At 42.0% G+C, this 14,570-nt stretch overlaps 1 pseudogene across 1 annotated transcript; it reads left to right on the forward strand.

Annotated features, from left to right (window-relative positions):
• The first annotated feature begins 8,860 nt into the window (after positions 1-8,860).
• Positions 8,861-13,729, forward strand: LOC311112663 (butyrophilin subfamily 1 member A1-like; annotated as a pseudogene). The gene is made up of 4 exons: positions 8,861-8,950; positions 10,882-11,168; positions 12,138-12,257; positions 13,218-13,729. The product of its transcript is annotated as a butyrophilin subfamily 1 member A1-like (transcript).
• The last annotated feature ends 841 nt before the right edge of the window (positions 13,730-14,570 follow it).

The raw sequence follows: 14,570 nt of genomic DNA on the forward strand, positions 1-14,570 counted from the left end.
TACATGGTGACATACATATATATCTCCCATCCTTTATGATACTACCAGCCAGTAGTCCCCAACTTCCCAACCGGTCCGCAAAGACCTCAAAGGTGATGTCCTTCCCTACAGTCCCTAGTACTTCCCCTTTCCCTACGTCTAGCTGTCTCCTATGCCTTCGTAGACTGTGCTCAGGTATGATTTTATCAACTTGTGTTAGGTTAACTACTACTTCTGGCGGATCAGGAGGGTTTGAGTGTGTTAGGAATATGGCCCCCACAATCAGACAGCTACCTACCGTCAGGAGACCTGTGAATCCCCACCCTCGCCCTGAGAACATGTCAGATGCCAGAGGCCAACCCATTGCTTTACCTTCTATCGAACTCACACAGGGATGATCAGACAGGGTAAGGGAATCTTCGTTAAGGAGCCAACCCCCGAGCCCTAGTGGTGATCGGTTCTTTCTCCTAACTTTGTGTTTGTTTGTCAGGTGTAGCTGGGTTTACCTTTTTACAGTGTGTGACATGCACCCAGGTGGATCTTTCCGCAATTCTTACAGCGAAGGCCGTCACCAACAGGACCTGATATGGACCTTCCCAACGGGGCTGCTTCCAGTCTTTCTACTTCAAGGATTGGATCCACACCCAGTCACCTGGTTGGATGGAGTGGGTTACCTTCTCCTTTAGTTCTCCTGTGGGGCACAAAATCTTTGACATACGTGTTTGGTTAATGAACAGTCTTCTCATGTGTTGTGCCAACGTGTCTTCTACTTCTATGTCTGCCTGTTCTGGCCCTGCCAACTGTGGCATCCTGTAAGGTCTTCCAATCACTTTCTGAAAGGGGGACAAGCCATTCTTATCTGGCGTTATTCTGATAGTCATTAGTACGATTGGCAGACATTGTACCCAATTCCTTCCTGTGCTCATGTGAGTTTTTCGTAATCTAGCCTTAATTGTCTGATTCATGCGTTCGATAAATCCAGCCGATTTCGGGCTATACGAACAATGCTTCTTCATGTTTATTTGTAACTTCTGTCCAATATTATATATTACTTGATTAGAAAAATGGGATCCATTATCAGAAAAAAATAGTTTCTGGAAGGCCGAACCTTGGTATTATATCCTGGCATATTGCTTTTGCTACTGTTATAGCATCTGCTGAGGAGGTAGGGAAAGCTTCTACCCATTTAGTGTATTTGTCTATTATAGTCAAACACCACTTCTTTCCCTCACTCCTGGTCAGCTCTATAAAGTCAATTTCTAATTGTTGAAAGGGGTACTTAGCCGGAGGGTACTCACCCAGAGGTGCCCTTTGTCTACCCTGGTGATTACTTTGAGCACAGATAACACATCTTGAACAAAAGTTTTTTTAAATAATTTGTAATCCCATATGCAACAAAGTGTTGTCTAATCTGCTCTACCATCCCTCCGGTTGACACATGGCTCTGCCCGTGTGTCAATATTGCAGCATATCTAAACAGTGATTTCGGGAGAATTGGTAAGCTGTCTTTGACCCATATTCCTTCCTTATTTACTGCACCTTGCTTTACCCATCTGTGAACTTCCTTAATTGGGGCCCTACTGTAGCTCTCTATAAGTAGATCTCTGTCTATCGAAACTTCCTCTTTTGACAGCTGACTGGAACCAGAGAAGTGTTTTGACCCAGCCTTCTTAGCTTCCTCATCTGCCTTTGCATTCCCCAAAGTAACGCTATCCTTCCCTGTAGTATGCGCCTCACTTACATATTGCGAGCTTTTTTGGTAATAGTACTGCATCTAGGAGGTCAAGAATCAACTCTGCATGTGTTATTGGTTTACCCGAAGTCGTAACCATTCCTCTATTCTTCCACTGGGCAGCAAAGACGTGTACGGTATTAAAGGCATATGCACTCTCGGTATAGATAGTTATAACCTTCCCTTTACCCAGTTGGCATGCTTTTGTTAATGCCACTATCTCTGCCTGTTGGGCAGAGTAGTTTCTTGGTAAGGGTTCAGCAGCTAGAACCTCGTTCTCTGTCACGACAGCATAACCAGTTGCATTCGTGCCATCAGGATTCTTCCTAGAAGATCCATCAACAAACATTGTTATTTCACAACATGGTATAGCTAAGTCTGTTAAGTCAGGCCTGGGTAGTACTATTTTTTCAGTTTCTTCAATACAGTTATGGGGACTACCATCATTCACAACTGGAACCAATGTTGCAGGATTCAGCGTTGTACATCGTTCAATAGTTAGATTTGGCATGTTCAGCAATCTTATCATACAATATAGGTGTCGTGCTGGTGACATGTACGCCATCTTGTGTTCCAATAGCAGAATTGACACTGCATGTGGAACTTTTAAGGTTAGATCATGGTATAGTACTATTGAAGCTGAGTCCTGCACTGCATTAGCAGCTGCCACAACTGATTGCAAACAGACAGGCATTGCCTGAGCCACCTCATCAAGTCTTGAAGAAAAATATGCTACCGGTTTATTTTTGTCCCCATGTTTTTGTGTCAGTACTGATGTCATATATCCCTCTCTACAATCCACAGTTTGAGTGAATGGTCTGTCATATCTAGGGAACGCCAGCACCGTTGAAGAGGTCAATAATTGCTTAATTTCCTCAAATTGCAAATCAGTCTCGTTATTCCAGATTATTTTATCATGTGCTGCCATAGCTTTTCCATAGATAAGATCACTCCATTTTCCAGTGTGTAATGCATAATGGGGAATCCATGCTCGACAGTAATTTATCATTCCCAAAAAGCTCATCATTTGTTTCTTATTCAGAGGTTTAGGAGCTTCTAATATTGCTGTTTTTCTTGAGGAGTTTAGGGTTCTCCCATCCTGCGTTATCGTGTGACCTAGATATATTACCTCTTTCTGCCAGAGTTGTAGTTTCTTTTTACTGACCTTGTGCCCTTGTCCTGCCATAAAAGTTAGCAACTGGAGAGTATCCTTTTTACACCCCTCCTTCGAGGGGTTTGCTACCAGTATATCATCGACATATATCAAAATTTGGCTCCCCTCTTGGGGTTCAAACATTCCCAGGTTACGTGTGATAGCCTGGGAAAAAATTGTAGGACTTTCCGAATAACCTTGTGGAAGTCTCGAGTATGTGTATTTCTGACCTTTGAAGGTAAAGCCAAACCATCCTTGACTATCAGGATGTACAGGTATACTAAAGAAAGCATTAGCTATGTCTATCACAGTAAAGTAAGAATGTTCTGGTTTCAATTGGTTCAATAGAGTGTGTGGGTCTGGAACACAGGGTGCTCTTGGAATGATGATCTTATTTACCCCCTGTAGGTCCATTACCATTCGCAAATCATTGCTTGGAGCTGCCTTCTTTACTGGAAATATAGGTGAATTACACTGTGCCTCATCCCCCGGGATTATCACTCCACCTTTGAGTAAGTGGTCAAATGTGGGAGTAATCCCTATAATGGCTTCTGGTTTCATTGGATATTGTTTTTGGTATGGCCTATGGTTTGACTGCGGAACCACCTGGACTGGAGTTACTCCCTTAATTAACCCCACATCGGCTGGTCCCTTAGACCACAACTCTAGAGGTACAATCTCAAGGTCTCTTTCTTGTTCCTTTGTGAGGAAAATATCTGGTCATCAATTATCACATCCGATGTCTAGGTGCACAGCGGGTGTGCAACCTGCTCTCCAATTCAACTTCCTACGATATCGGCCGGTTGATTGGCTATGTTGGTCCCCGTTAGGAGCAGTCTGCCAGTCTTTAACATACTTTGCCTGTGTCACCCATTTCCCCAGATCTAACCACTCCTCTTGAGCTTCCTTTGCCAAGGAGACATGTGGGCTCCATCTCTCTCTATAGAATTGCTGACTCTGTGGCCCCAATTCGACTTCTGCTGCTGCATGGGTGTCATCATAATGAAACCATTTCAAGCCTATTGTCCTTTCTGTGGTTTTAAACAGAGCTTCCTCATATTCTTTACTAGGGACAGAGTGTGTATTATACCACAGAGTACAATGTAAGTCATCCTCAGTCATTTTAGGTGAGTCAGGTACTAGGGTTTTAGTCAAGTCTACTAAGGTCTTTGGTATGTCTGAGTTACCTCCCCTCAACAGGTCCTGGCTATACCAATAACATGGTTCCCCTTCACCACTTACAATCATATTATCCTTTACCACATGAGCCTGCATTCCCCTCACTGTCGGTCTTACTTCTATGTTTAACTGCGTCATCGCATCTCTTCCCAATAGATTAACAGGACACTGTACTGAAATCAGTACAGGCAGAGTAGCTTCACTCCCTGTCTTTACATGTTTCAGTGTTACTGGTGCAGACAGCTGTTCAATACCTTTATGACCAGAGGCTGATCGCACTATAATTTTTTCTCCATTAATGTCAATTCCCTCTGGTGCATTATCTTTACAAATACAGGTTCGGTCTGCCCCAGTATCACAGAGAAATGTTATCTTTTTACCCATTACTGTCAATGTTAGGTATGGTTTCTGTTCCTGCTGTAATGCCAAATCTACAAGAGACAGATCAAACACCTCCAGTTCTCTCTCCTGCTTCTCCTGATTTCTCTCTTCCTCCCACTCTAGTCATGCCTCCTCTTCTTCCTCTGATTCTGGCTTTCTCCCCCTGTCTCTTCCTCCTCTGCCTGGATTATACTTTCCTCCTTTTCCTCTCTTCCCCTTCTTCTTACAGTCTCTTGACAGGTGCCCTTTCCTTCCACAGTGATAACACGGTTCCTCACATTCTCTAGCAAAATGTCCCGTTTTGTCACAATTGAAACACTTCCATTCACTCCTGTCTCCACTATTACCATTGCCTCTCTTCTCTCCTAGGTTCTTCCAGTCTCTCATACCTCCCATCTCCCCTAGGACTGCCACTAGGTACTCAGCTCCCTTCGCTTCCTTTCTCTTGTTTCGTTCCTTTACATTCTGTTCATGATGGATTGCATAACGTTTAACCTCAGCTAAGGTAGCCGTCCCCCAGCCAATTAGGGTATTTTTTATTGTTTGAGAGATTTCTGGCCTCATTCCACTTAGGAAGGCAATCTTTAACTGTTGGTGATACGGACCCTCTGGTGCCCCTGGTCCTGGATCTATTAGCCCACTGTTTGCATTGAACACATCTCTCAGTCTCTCTAGGTATTGACTAATAGTCTCACTGTCTCCCTGTTTACACTCATGGACCTTGGAGAAGTCGGCATGTCTGTGATAATATTCTCTCAGATTATCACAGAGTTGTGCCAATTTATCTCCATAAGCCCCTCCTTCTGCCCACTCTAGGACCTGCGCATTCCCGTCTCCGGGAACCCAGTTCCCTCTCACTGCCGCCCAGTCTTTTAACACTATCTGTCTGACTGCCCTCTCTAGTTCCCCTGTATTCAGCTTAAAGCTGGCGGTCAGCCCTTCCATATATCTTCTGAACTGGTGTATCCCCGTCTTGGGGTGGGGTATCCCTTCCACTGCTCTCACTACATCTCTCTGGGTCCATGCTCTGTATACTTGTAATGTATCAGGCTGGTTGTCTTCTCCTGCTCTGGGGTTTGGCAGGGCTATTAAGGGATAGGATTGCTCCATTTTACCCTTACCACTGCCAGCCCCATCTGATTCTTCCCCTTCTGACTCATCATTCCCCTTTCTCTTGGCCTCAGCCCTGTGCCTCTCTAGCTTTTTCCTTTTCTCTTTCTCCCTTTTAGCCTCCTGTCTGACTTTCTCTGCCCTTGTCCTGTACTCCTCTACCTCTGGCTCTTCCTCACCTTCATCTTCCCTTCCTCCTCCAGCCCCTTCTTCCTCATAGGGAGGTGGGGCCGGTGGGGGGGCGACATTATTCCCCTGCACTCTCCTTCTCCTCCCTACGTATTCATCATCTGGATTTTCTCTCCATGCCTGGTCTGCCAAGTTTGGATATAACCTTTCTGCCCTCTGCTCTGGGGGAGGCACGGAGACCTCAACCTTCACTTTTCTTTCCCTCTCGCTCACTTCTCTTTTCTTGCTGCCTTCTTCCCGCTTTCTAGCTTCTACTAGCCACACCCTGGCTGTTTCTAAGCCCTCTCTTTTCTGTTTCTTTAGATCAGTACCACAATTTACATGCATTTGTTTAATCATGGATTCCAGTTTAATAACATCAAGTCGCCCATTAAAGCCATATTTCTTTCTCCAAATATGCCCATAATACACATTTCGTTTGTCTCGCATTTCCATGAATTTCTCGTCCCCAGTAAATTCTGGGACCTCTTGTGAGGATTTGCCCCCCATGGTTGGTACTGTTAAAAATCCCTTAGCCACCTCTTCTATATAACAAGTCAATTTAACAAGTAATTCAAAATAGCTTCACACAACAACACCTTGAATCACCCCTTCCAGTATATGTAATCTTGACTAGTCCCCCAGAATTATCTCAAACTTTTACAGAGGGATTGATCCCCACAATGTAATCTTGATAATTCCTGACAGTCTCATACAACAGGAATGGGTTCTCCCTCCTCTATACAACCACCTGGAACCACCCCTCCCTGTATATGTAGTCTTGACTAGTCCCCCAGAATTATCTCATACTTTTACAGAGGGATTGATCCCCACAATGTAATCTTGATAATTCCTGACAGTCTCATACAACAGGAATGGGTTCTCCCTCCTCTATACAACCACCTGGAATTATTCATGTGACTTTTGAGCAAACATTAGGTCTCACACGTATACAACCTTACATGATTATTGGTGTTATATCGGTAACCTGGAGTTTATAAGGCTCCAGAACGGATAGAGTTACAGCAAAATCTACAGTTGTTTGTGACTTTTGACTTTACTAATATTCTATTTCTCACACATGCTATTTTAATTTCTTCTGGTGTACTTTTTGTATTTGTTTAACCCGGATTATTTGTTGACTGTTCAATAATCTCTTACAGGTTACATCCCATAGGTGTACTTTTAATAGTTCCTTCTATTTCAACACCGGGTAGTTTCTTTTGGTAATGGCCTATTAACGTGAATCATTACGGACCCACCACCAGGTTGACTAGTCCCCCAGAATTATCTCCTACTCTACGGAGGAGTCTATCCTCACAATGTAATCTTGATAATTCCTGACAGTCAACCCCACATTTCACTTAAAATGGCTACGCATTGATCAATTTGCTACTTTTCAATATTTTAGCAAGTCCTCAAATCAATTTCACCAAGTTAATGAATAAAGACTACTGACCTTATCCTTGCAGCCGAGATTCAATGTAGGTTTGGATTCCGTCATCGTCTCTGTCATTAATCAGGTGTCCTCTGGCCTGTTTTAACCCTTAATGTCAAAGGGCAGGACTTTCTATTTACGAATGTATCATTCGCCCGTCGACGGTTTTCAGAGTTACCTGGAATGACAGAAACAGGGTATTGGAGTCCGGCTCAGAAGGACCAAGCTGTTATGTGAATTACTTAACAAACTATTTTAGTGTCTCTGTGCGTCTCCCAAAAGGTTGTAAGTCTTTTGGGATTTAAGTAACGGCCAGAGTCCCGGTCTGCATAGTCAGAGATATTTATTCATTGAGAATTCTGAAACAAAATGGGGGTACGATCCTTTTATACACATAAGTCATACTAAAAATCCTGCCCCCCCCCCCCCTCCCCCCCTTAGGCGGCCTGTATTTTTCCACTATACACATCTTGTAAACACACACACACCTCGGCTCAGCTCATGTTTTCCTCTGCTCTCCTGACCATCACTGTTCTTATCTTTTCCCACTCCTTGCTCGGCCAGGTGCAGATATCGCATCCTCCCTAAATTGGGAGGCCCCTTTATCTTGGTTTAGACAGTTCTCCATTGTTGTCTGGTCTAACTCTTACTCACATTGCTAAATAGTAGCTCAATGGTAGCTTACTGGTCCTACACTCACACATTTCTAACACATTATACACAGTTTCAGGGTGTAATAATTAGTCATTGATAATTAATCTATCAAATTTTTTCTAAATTACTATTAATTTCCACGAGTGCAGAACCCCACAATCAACCGGATACCTGAAATAAACAATTTTGGGCAACTCTAAATCAATTACGGGCACGGTTGACCACCCCCCTCCCTCCCGGTCTCATTCTTCTGGCGTCTCTTTTCTACTTCTGATAGCTTTACAGTTCATCCTCCAATTGGAACACATGAAACTCATGCCTGTCAAAGTGGACGGCCCTTGATAATGTCCCAATTACAAAATCTGGGTAATAATCAATTTTTCCCAAGCAGATGAATGTCTCACCATCCTTTACGGTCCATTCTGTTTTGTCCATTTTCCCGACCAGTGCACCAGCAGCATGAGAGAAGTTTGGACGTGATCTCTCTCCATGCTCACTCCACGTGGATGGTCTCAGGACTCTTGTCGCAGTCTTACCCTCTGTACACAGGTTGCTGGCTCAGACTCAGGTCTCAGTTAGAAGTGGTGTAGTGAACACCATTGTCGCCATTACTTCATTTCGGTAGGGCAAATCTCAAAAGTCTGAAACCTCAAAGTGGAAATTACAAACTTTAGAAGCATTTTCTAAACTGAAATAAACTCTAAGTTTGCATTTCCTGCTTTGCAGGAACATTCTCGAAAAATATAGAGTGATCAAATTAAGGTCCTACATCTGTAGATCAGTATTTGTATTATTTATTTTATACAGTCTTTTTGCTCATCTTTATCAAGGGATCCAATGATGTTTGGGGCACTGCTGGTTTAGAACTGGTAAAAGGGAACTGTGAAGATGTAACTGTCTTTGTGCTCAACATGAGCCGCTCTTATCTGTGTGACTTTCACACCCCATACTTCACACCTTCTGTAACACCTTCTCCTCTCTTCCTCTCTCCAGTCCTCAGCCTCATAGTCCCTCCTGGTTTAAGGAGGGAGAATTCACTAACTCCCTGTATTTGTATAAGAGCAGAATGGGGGAAGAGGGGAAGGGCTTTAAGGGCAGAGTGAGTGTGTTCACCCAGGAGCTGGAGATGAGGAACATATCACTGCTGTCAGATAGGGTACGCTACAAATGTCAGGCCAACCAATTGGATTGGATCTAGGAACCAGCCATTGTGCTACAAGTAACAGAAGCTCATCAAGAACCTAACAATTGTCCAATAGACAATTGTTGGTGTCATAATACCCATAGAACCTAGCGGTCAAACAGGGAAATGTTTCCAATCGTTAAAATACAGGCTGTGTTTTGTGTAGGCCTGGCAGCAGGATTAACCTCGGCAAGGGGACAACAGAAATGATTAAAGGGGCACAACTATTTACGCTTGCTGATAACACAGGATGGATAATAATTGATAGTACAATTACACACAATGTATTTGCAGCCACGCACGGCTGTCTTGCCGCAAGAATACAGGCTACTGCACCGCTTTACAAACATGGACAATTCATAACCGGCTCGAGAAATTACAAGTTATGACAACGCTACACAGCTACATGCACAATACCCATCAATCCAATGCAAAACAGTTGCTAATTACCGTAATAACACTTCCCCATGCCAATACAATGCATTTCCAATCGCGGAAAGCAAACAATAATGTACAATGCACAACCACGACTTATCGTACAATGCAGCTTGGACGCAGCTACCAAACTGTCATTCCACAAGAGTGCCGTACTACGCTGTGTATGATAACAGAGAAATTAGTATTTATTCCATAGCAACAAGTTGTTTATGGCAACACTATAGCTACATCATTACTCAACCATTGGTCAAGGTCTGCCCACCCTCATCAATGTAATGCAAAGCTCCTCTTCTACCATATAAAATAACATTAAAAACAATCCGATTATAAACCAAACATTTCCAATCCAATAACATCACAGAAATCAAGCAGTAGCAAAGATTTCTGACATTTGCCACACATTTCCAAAAGCAAATAACAACATTATAAAAGCCCACAAGGTGGACGGAGAAGAAATCTCCCTTCTCAGACAATCACTGGAACAGCTAAGTAGCTGTTCTGAAGAAACACTCCACTACAGACCAGACAATTAAGAAGAAGGACATTGTGACCTCTGGTGGACAATCAGATCCTTACACCCACAGGAGACCCAACCAAACCCTTCTCAGGAATGCTTGTTAAGACAGAGATAAACGCAGAAGGAAAACATTCACACGTAAAAACATTCATGATATCTTACTCCAAACGGGCGGTGTTTCGTGTGCAAAGTATTATGATTATTTTGAGAGTAGTTTCCAAATGTATCCAAGTGGTGTCTCTCTTTGTCTCTCTCTCTCTTCTCTCTCTCTCTCTCTCTCTCTCTCTCTCTCTCTCTCTCTCTCTCTCTCTCTCTCTCTCTCTCTCTCTCTCTCTCTCTCTCTCTCTCTCTCTCTACCCCTCCCTCTTTTGGTAAACAAGCAGTCATGTTGTTGTTAGTCAGCTAGGGACTTTTTCTCATGTACTGTATTAAGTGTGTATGTTAATTCTGTGTTAATATGTAGTTAACTTGTAAATAAATAATTAAACCAATTTGTGTAGTACTGAATCATAAGTGAAGCTGGGGTTTTTGCATATCCAATAAGGTTACGACTGTTCAGCATGATGATATAAGAGGTTATGATTTAATATGTTGACTCTTTTATACATATTGACCTTTAGAGTTTAATTCTGGATATGGTAACTCTTTAAACAACTTCTTCCGTGTTGCCCCAAATCCTAATGAGTTAATTGTTACATGATTAATTTAATCGGGTAACAATTAATCATAGTTAGTTGATTCAATAAATAACAGTCATCAGATTAATGAAAGTCACGTCACGACAATGTCTGAATTTAGGCAGTTCAGAATAATCAGAAGCTATGCAGGAACCTTCTTGTTTTGTCTGTTGAAAACTTTTTGATCTAGACTAACCTTGGCAGAGCCACATAAAATCAGTTTCGGAATATCTTCCTGATGTATATGGAGTACTTCCATCCTTCATGAGCAGAGCAAGGGCAGTGTCTCCAGGATCTGCATAAGGAAGAACCAACGAGTGTTCATGCATATCAACTGCAGCTCTGAGAACTGGTACCCAGAGCCTCACATGCTGTGGACGGACCGCAGTGGGAAGGAGATCACCTCAGCAGAGACAGAGAGACCCAAACAGAAGGAGGGGGGCGTCCTGTACTCCATCACCAGTCACTTGAGAATAGGGATGGACCAACTGGAGGGGGTCACGTGTGGTGATGTCACAGGACCAGCGAACTAAGATGGAGTCTGCACTGCAGATGACTGGTGAGTTTAGGCACTGCAATATATGGCCAAGTAGCCAGAAACAAGTTTAGAAAATGGAAATTATAGATATGACAGATGACAGACCTTGACTTTGGTTCCATTCTTTATGATCTAGACGCACTGCTGTGTACAGGTTTTCTCTGTATTTTTTTAGAGCCATTGCCAAGTAGCATTCGAGCCATACCCATGGGAACAACTGGGTCTAGGGAGAACAGAGCCTCAGTCAGATGTTAAAGTGTTATATCACTCATACAATTGCAGACCTCAAAATTGGTCTAATATCAAAATGAGTCAATCATTCCAGGCCATCTGTTATGTTGATTTAGGTATATGCCACAATCCCAAATGAATGAGAAAAATATGCATCGCCTAATTCCATTATTGCAGACTGTTGGTCAAGCAGCGTCGTAGACCGAGGTGTCCTAGGACGTGGAGTTACCACAGCATTAGACCACTTTTGAATTCTGAAAACATCTGACAAACTTTTATTTTAGAGTGAAGTACCTACAATAATTAACGTCTGTAGAAACCCGGCAAGTATAAACCAGAACATGAAGCATGATTCCTTAACTAGGGAAAATAACAAGCGTGACACAAATGTTTCTAAAAACCCAGTCATCAATCATGATCCAGTATATACACTAAACAGAAATTTAAACACAACATGTAAAGTGTTGGTCCCATGTTTCATGAGCTGAAATAAAAGATCCCAGAAATGTTCAATATGCACAAAGAGCTTATTTTTCTCAAATTCTGTGCACAAATCTGTTTACAACCCTGCTCGTGAACATTATTTCAATTGACTGATTTCCTCATATGAACTGTAACTCAGTGAAACCTTTGAAATTATGTTTCTATTTTTGTTCAATATAGCTGGGTAATGTTACACAAGAGTATGTTTGTGTACCTTACAGATTTAGGAAATTGTACCCAAAGCTGACCTCTGACCCTGCTTCTATCTTGTTACAGAGGAGTTCTACCGCAGCAGTCTCCCTGACCGCGTCTACATCTCTGCATTCGTGATTCCTGTGTTTCTGGCACTGGTGTGTATCACTGCATCTGTGCTCTTTGTCATGCATCAGAAAAGAGGTTGCTCTCTCGTTCTATGTTAATAAGAACACATTTTGTTTTTTACTTCCATATATTCAGGAGAAACTGAGGCATATTAGTAATATCAAATATGTATTCTTTCGTTAACTGACTTCTGTACCGCATCAATAATTAATTTAATGAAATAACAGATTTGTAGTATTCAAAATCCTAAAGTTTTACAGAATGTTTTTTCTTCTTTATTGTTCATCATTAGAGAGGAAGTCAAAGCAGAACTAGAAGAGAAGAAGAAAGGTATCTGAAATCCTCAATATGAATATATGAAGTATTACGTTCGGTTTCCCTTAATCTTTGTATGTTTTAGTGTGTATTTTCTCAGAAAGATTAACGATGTTCCACTTACAGAAATAACCAAAAAGGATGAGTTATTGGGTATGTATAACATGCTATACAGTCGATTGAACATTATTTAGTTCATTGATGTCAAATGCAGAATGATGCACAGTAACAAAGTCATTTTGTATCCACACAGGAATAACTGGGAAAATTCCGTACACTGGTAAGTATATGCTCCTTTCCTAAGTCAATGTGAAATCATTTGATTACATCCCATTATATCTCATATAGTTTTGTTAATGAGAGGAGACCCATTATGTAAATCATGAATTACCTCTTTCTATACAGTTTGGACCTTGGTGTACCATCATGCAGGTAACACACGCATGCACGCACGCACACACACACACACACACACACACACACACACACACACACACACACACACACACACACACACACACACACACACACACACACACACACACACACACACACACACACACACACACACACACACAATGTATTTGAAGGGACAACTTATATATTTACTACATGTATTACTTTTGGATATAGTTTCATTTCAACAGTCAAGTGTTATAGCTTTCTTCAACAGTTAAGTGATAAAGCTTTCTTCAACAGTCAAACATTTATTTCTTTCAGTGGATGTGACTCTGGACCGTGACACTGCACACCCCAGACTAACTGTATCTGACAATAATACATCTTTCAAGTTTGGAGACCTACAGAGAAAAAGTGGCACTGAGAAGAGGTTTGAGGAAAAGCAGTGTGTCTAGGGAAAGGAGGGATATGATACAGGTACACATTACTGGGAGGTTGACCTGGGGAAGAAGACTCAGTGGAGTGTTGGAGTCACACAGGACACAGAGAACAGAAACACCATCCCAATGATTCCAGAGAATGGCTACTGGAGCATACGTTTGGAAAATGGAGTATTGAAAACAGTTGAAAAGTCTTCTAATGTCCTTCCCATTGAACTGAAACCTGTGAAGCTGGGGGTGTTAGTGGACTATGAGGGGGGAAACACAGTGTTTTTCAACATTGAGAAGAAATGCCACATTCACTCCTTCCTTGGAACATTTACTATGAAACTCTGTCCGTTCTTTGGTCCTTGGTTTGATTGTAAAGAGGAACTCAAAATCTCACCTGTCTGACAAGAGATAACCCCCTCAAGCTGAGAAGTGAACCTGTAAAAGATAGCAGTTGTCAGGCAAGGCCATAGCATTGTTTGTTCAGTCTTTGGAAAATACTGCCTGTGGTATTATTAGTACTCTAATACCCCACAACTCTCTGTGGTTTTACTAGAACTCTAAAACCCCACAACTCTCTGTGGTTTTACTAGAACTCTAAAACCCCACAACTCTCTGTGGTTTTACTAGAACTCTAATACCCCCCACAACTCTCTGTGGTTTTACTAGAACTCTAAAACCCCACAACTCTCTGTGGTTTTACTAGAACTCTAATACCCCACAACTCTCTGTGGTTTTACTAGAACTCTAATACCCCACAACACTCTGTGGTTTTACTAGGACTCTAAAACCCCACAACACTCTGTGGTTTTATTAGTACTCTAATACCCCACAACTCTCTGTGGTTTTATTAGAACTCTAATACCCCACAACTCTCTGTGGTTTTACTAGAACTCTAATACCCCACAACTCTCTGTGGTTTTACTAGGACTCTAAAACCCCACAACACTCTGTGGTTTTACTAGGACTCTAAACCCCCACAACACTCTGTGGTTTTACTAGGACTCTAAACCCCCACAACACTCTGTGGTTTTATTTGACCATGGGGAAAAGAACTGATACGTAGAGTGCAATGCAGATTATTTTCCATTGTTTGAGCAATTATTTAGCTTTAGCAATTATTAACTTTGTGAAGATTGAGTTTCTTCAATCTTTTACTTATTTTGTCCCACACAAATTGATCTGAGCGATGTGAGATGGAATGTTTTGCCCTTTTTTTAATAGCTTCAAGCCTACTATTTTCTAA

The sequence above is a fragment of the Coregonus lavaretus genome (assembly GCF_964263955.1).
Source record: "Coregonus lavaretus genome assembly, chromosome: 39".
Lineage (NCBI taxonomy): Eukaryota > Metazoa > Chordata > Actinopteri > Salmoniformes > Salmonidae > Coregonus > Coregonus lavaretus.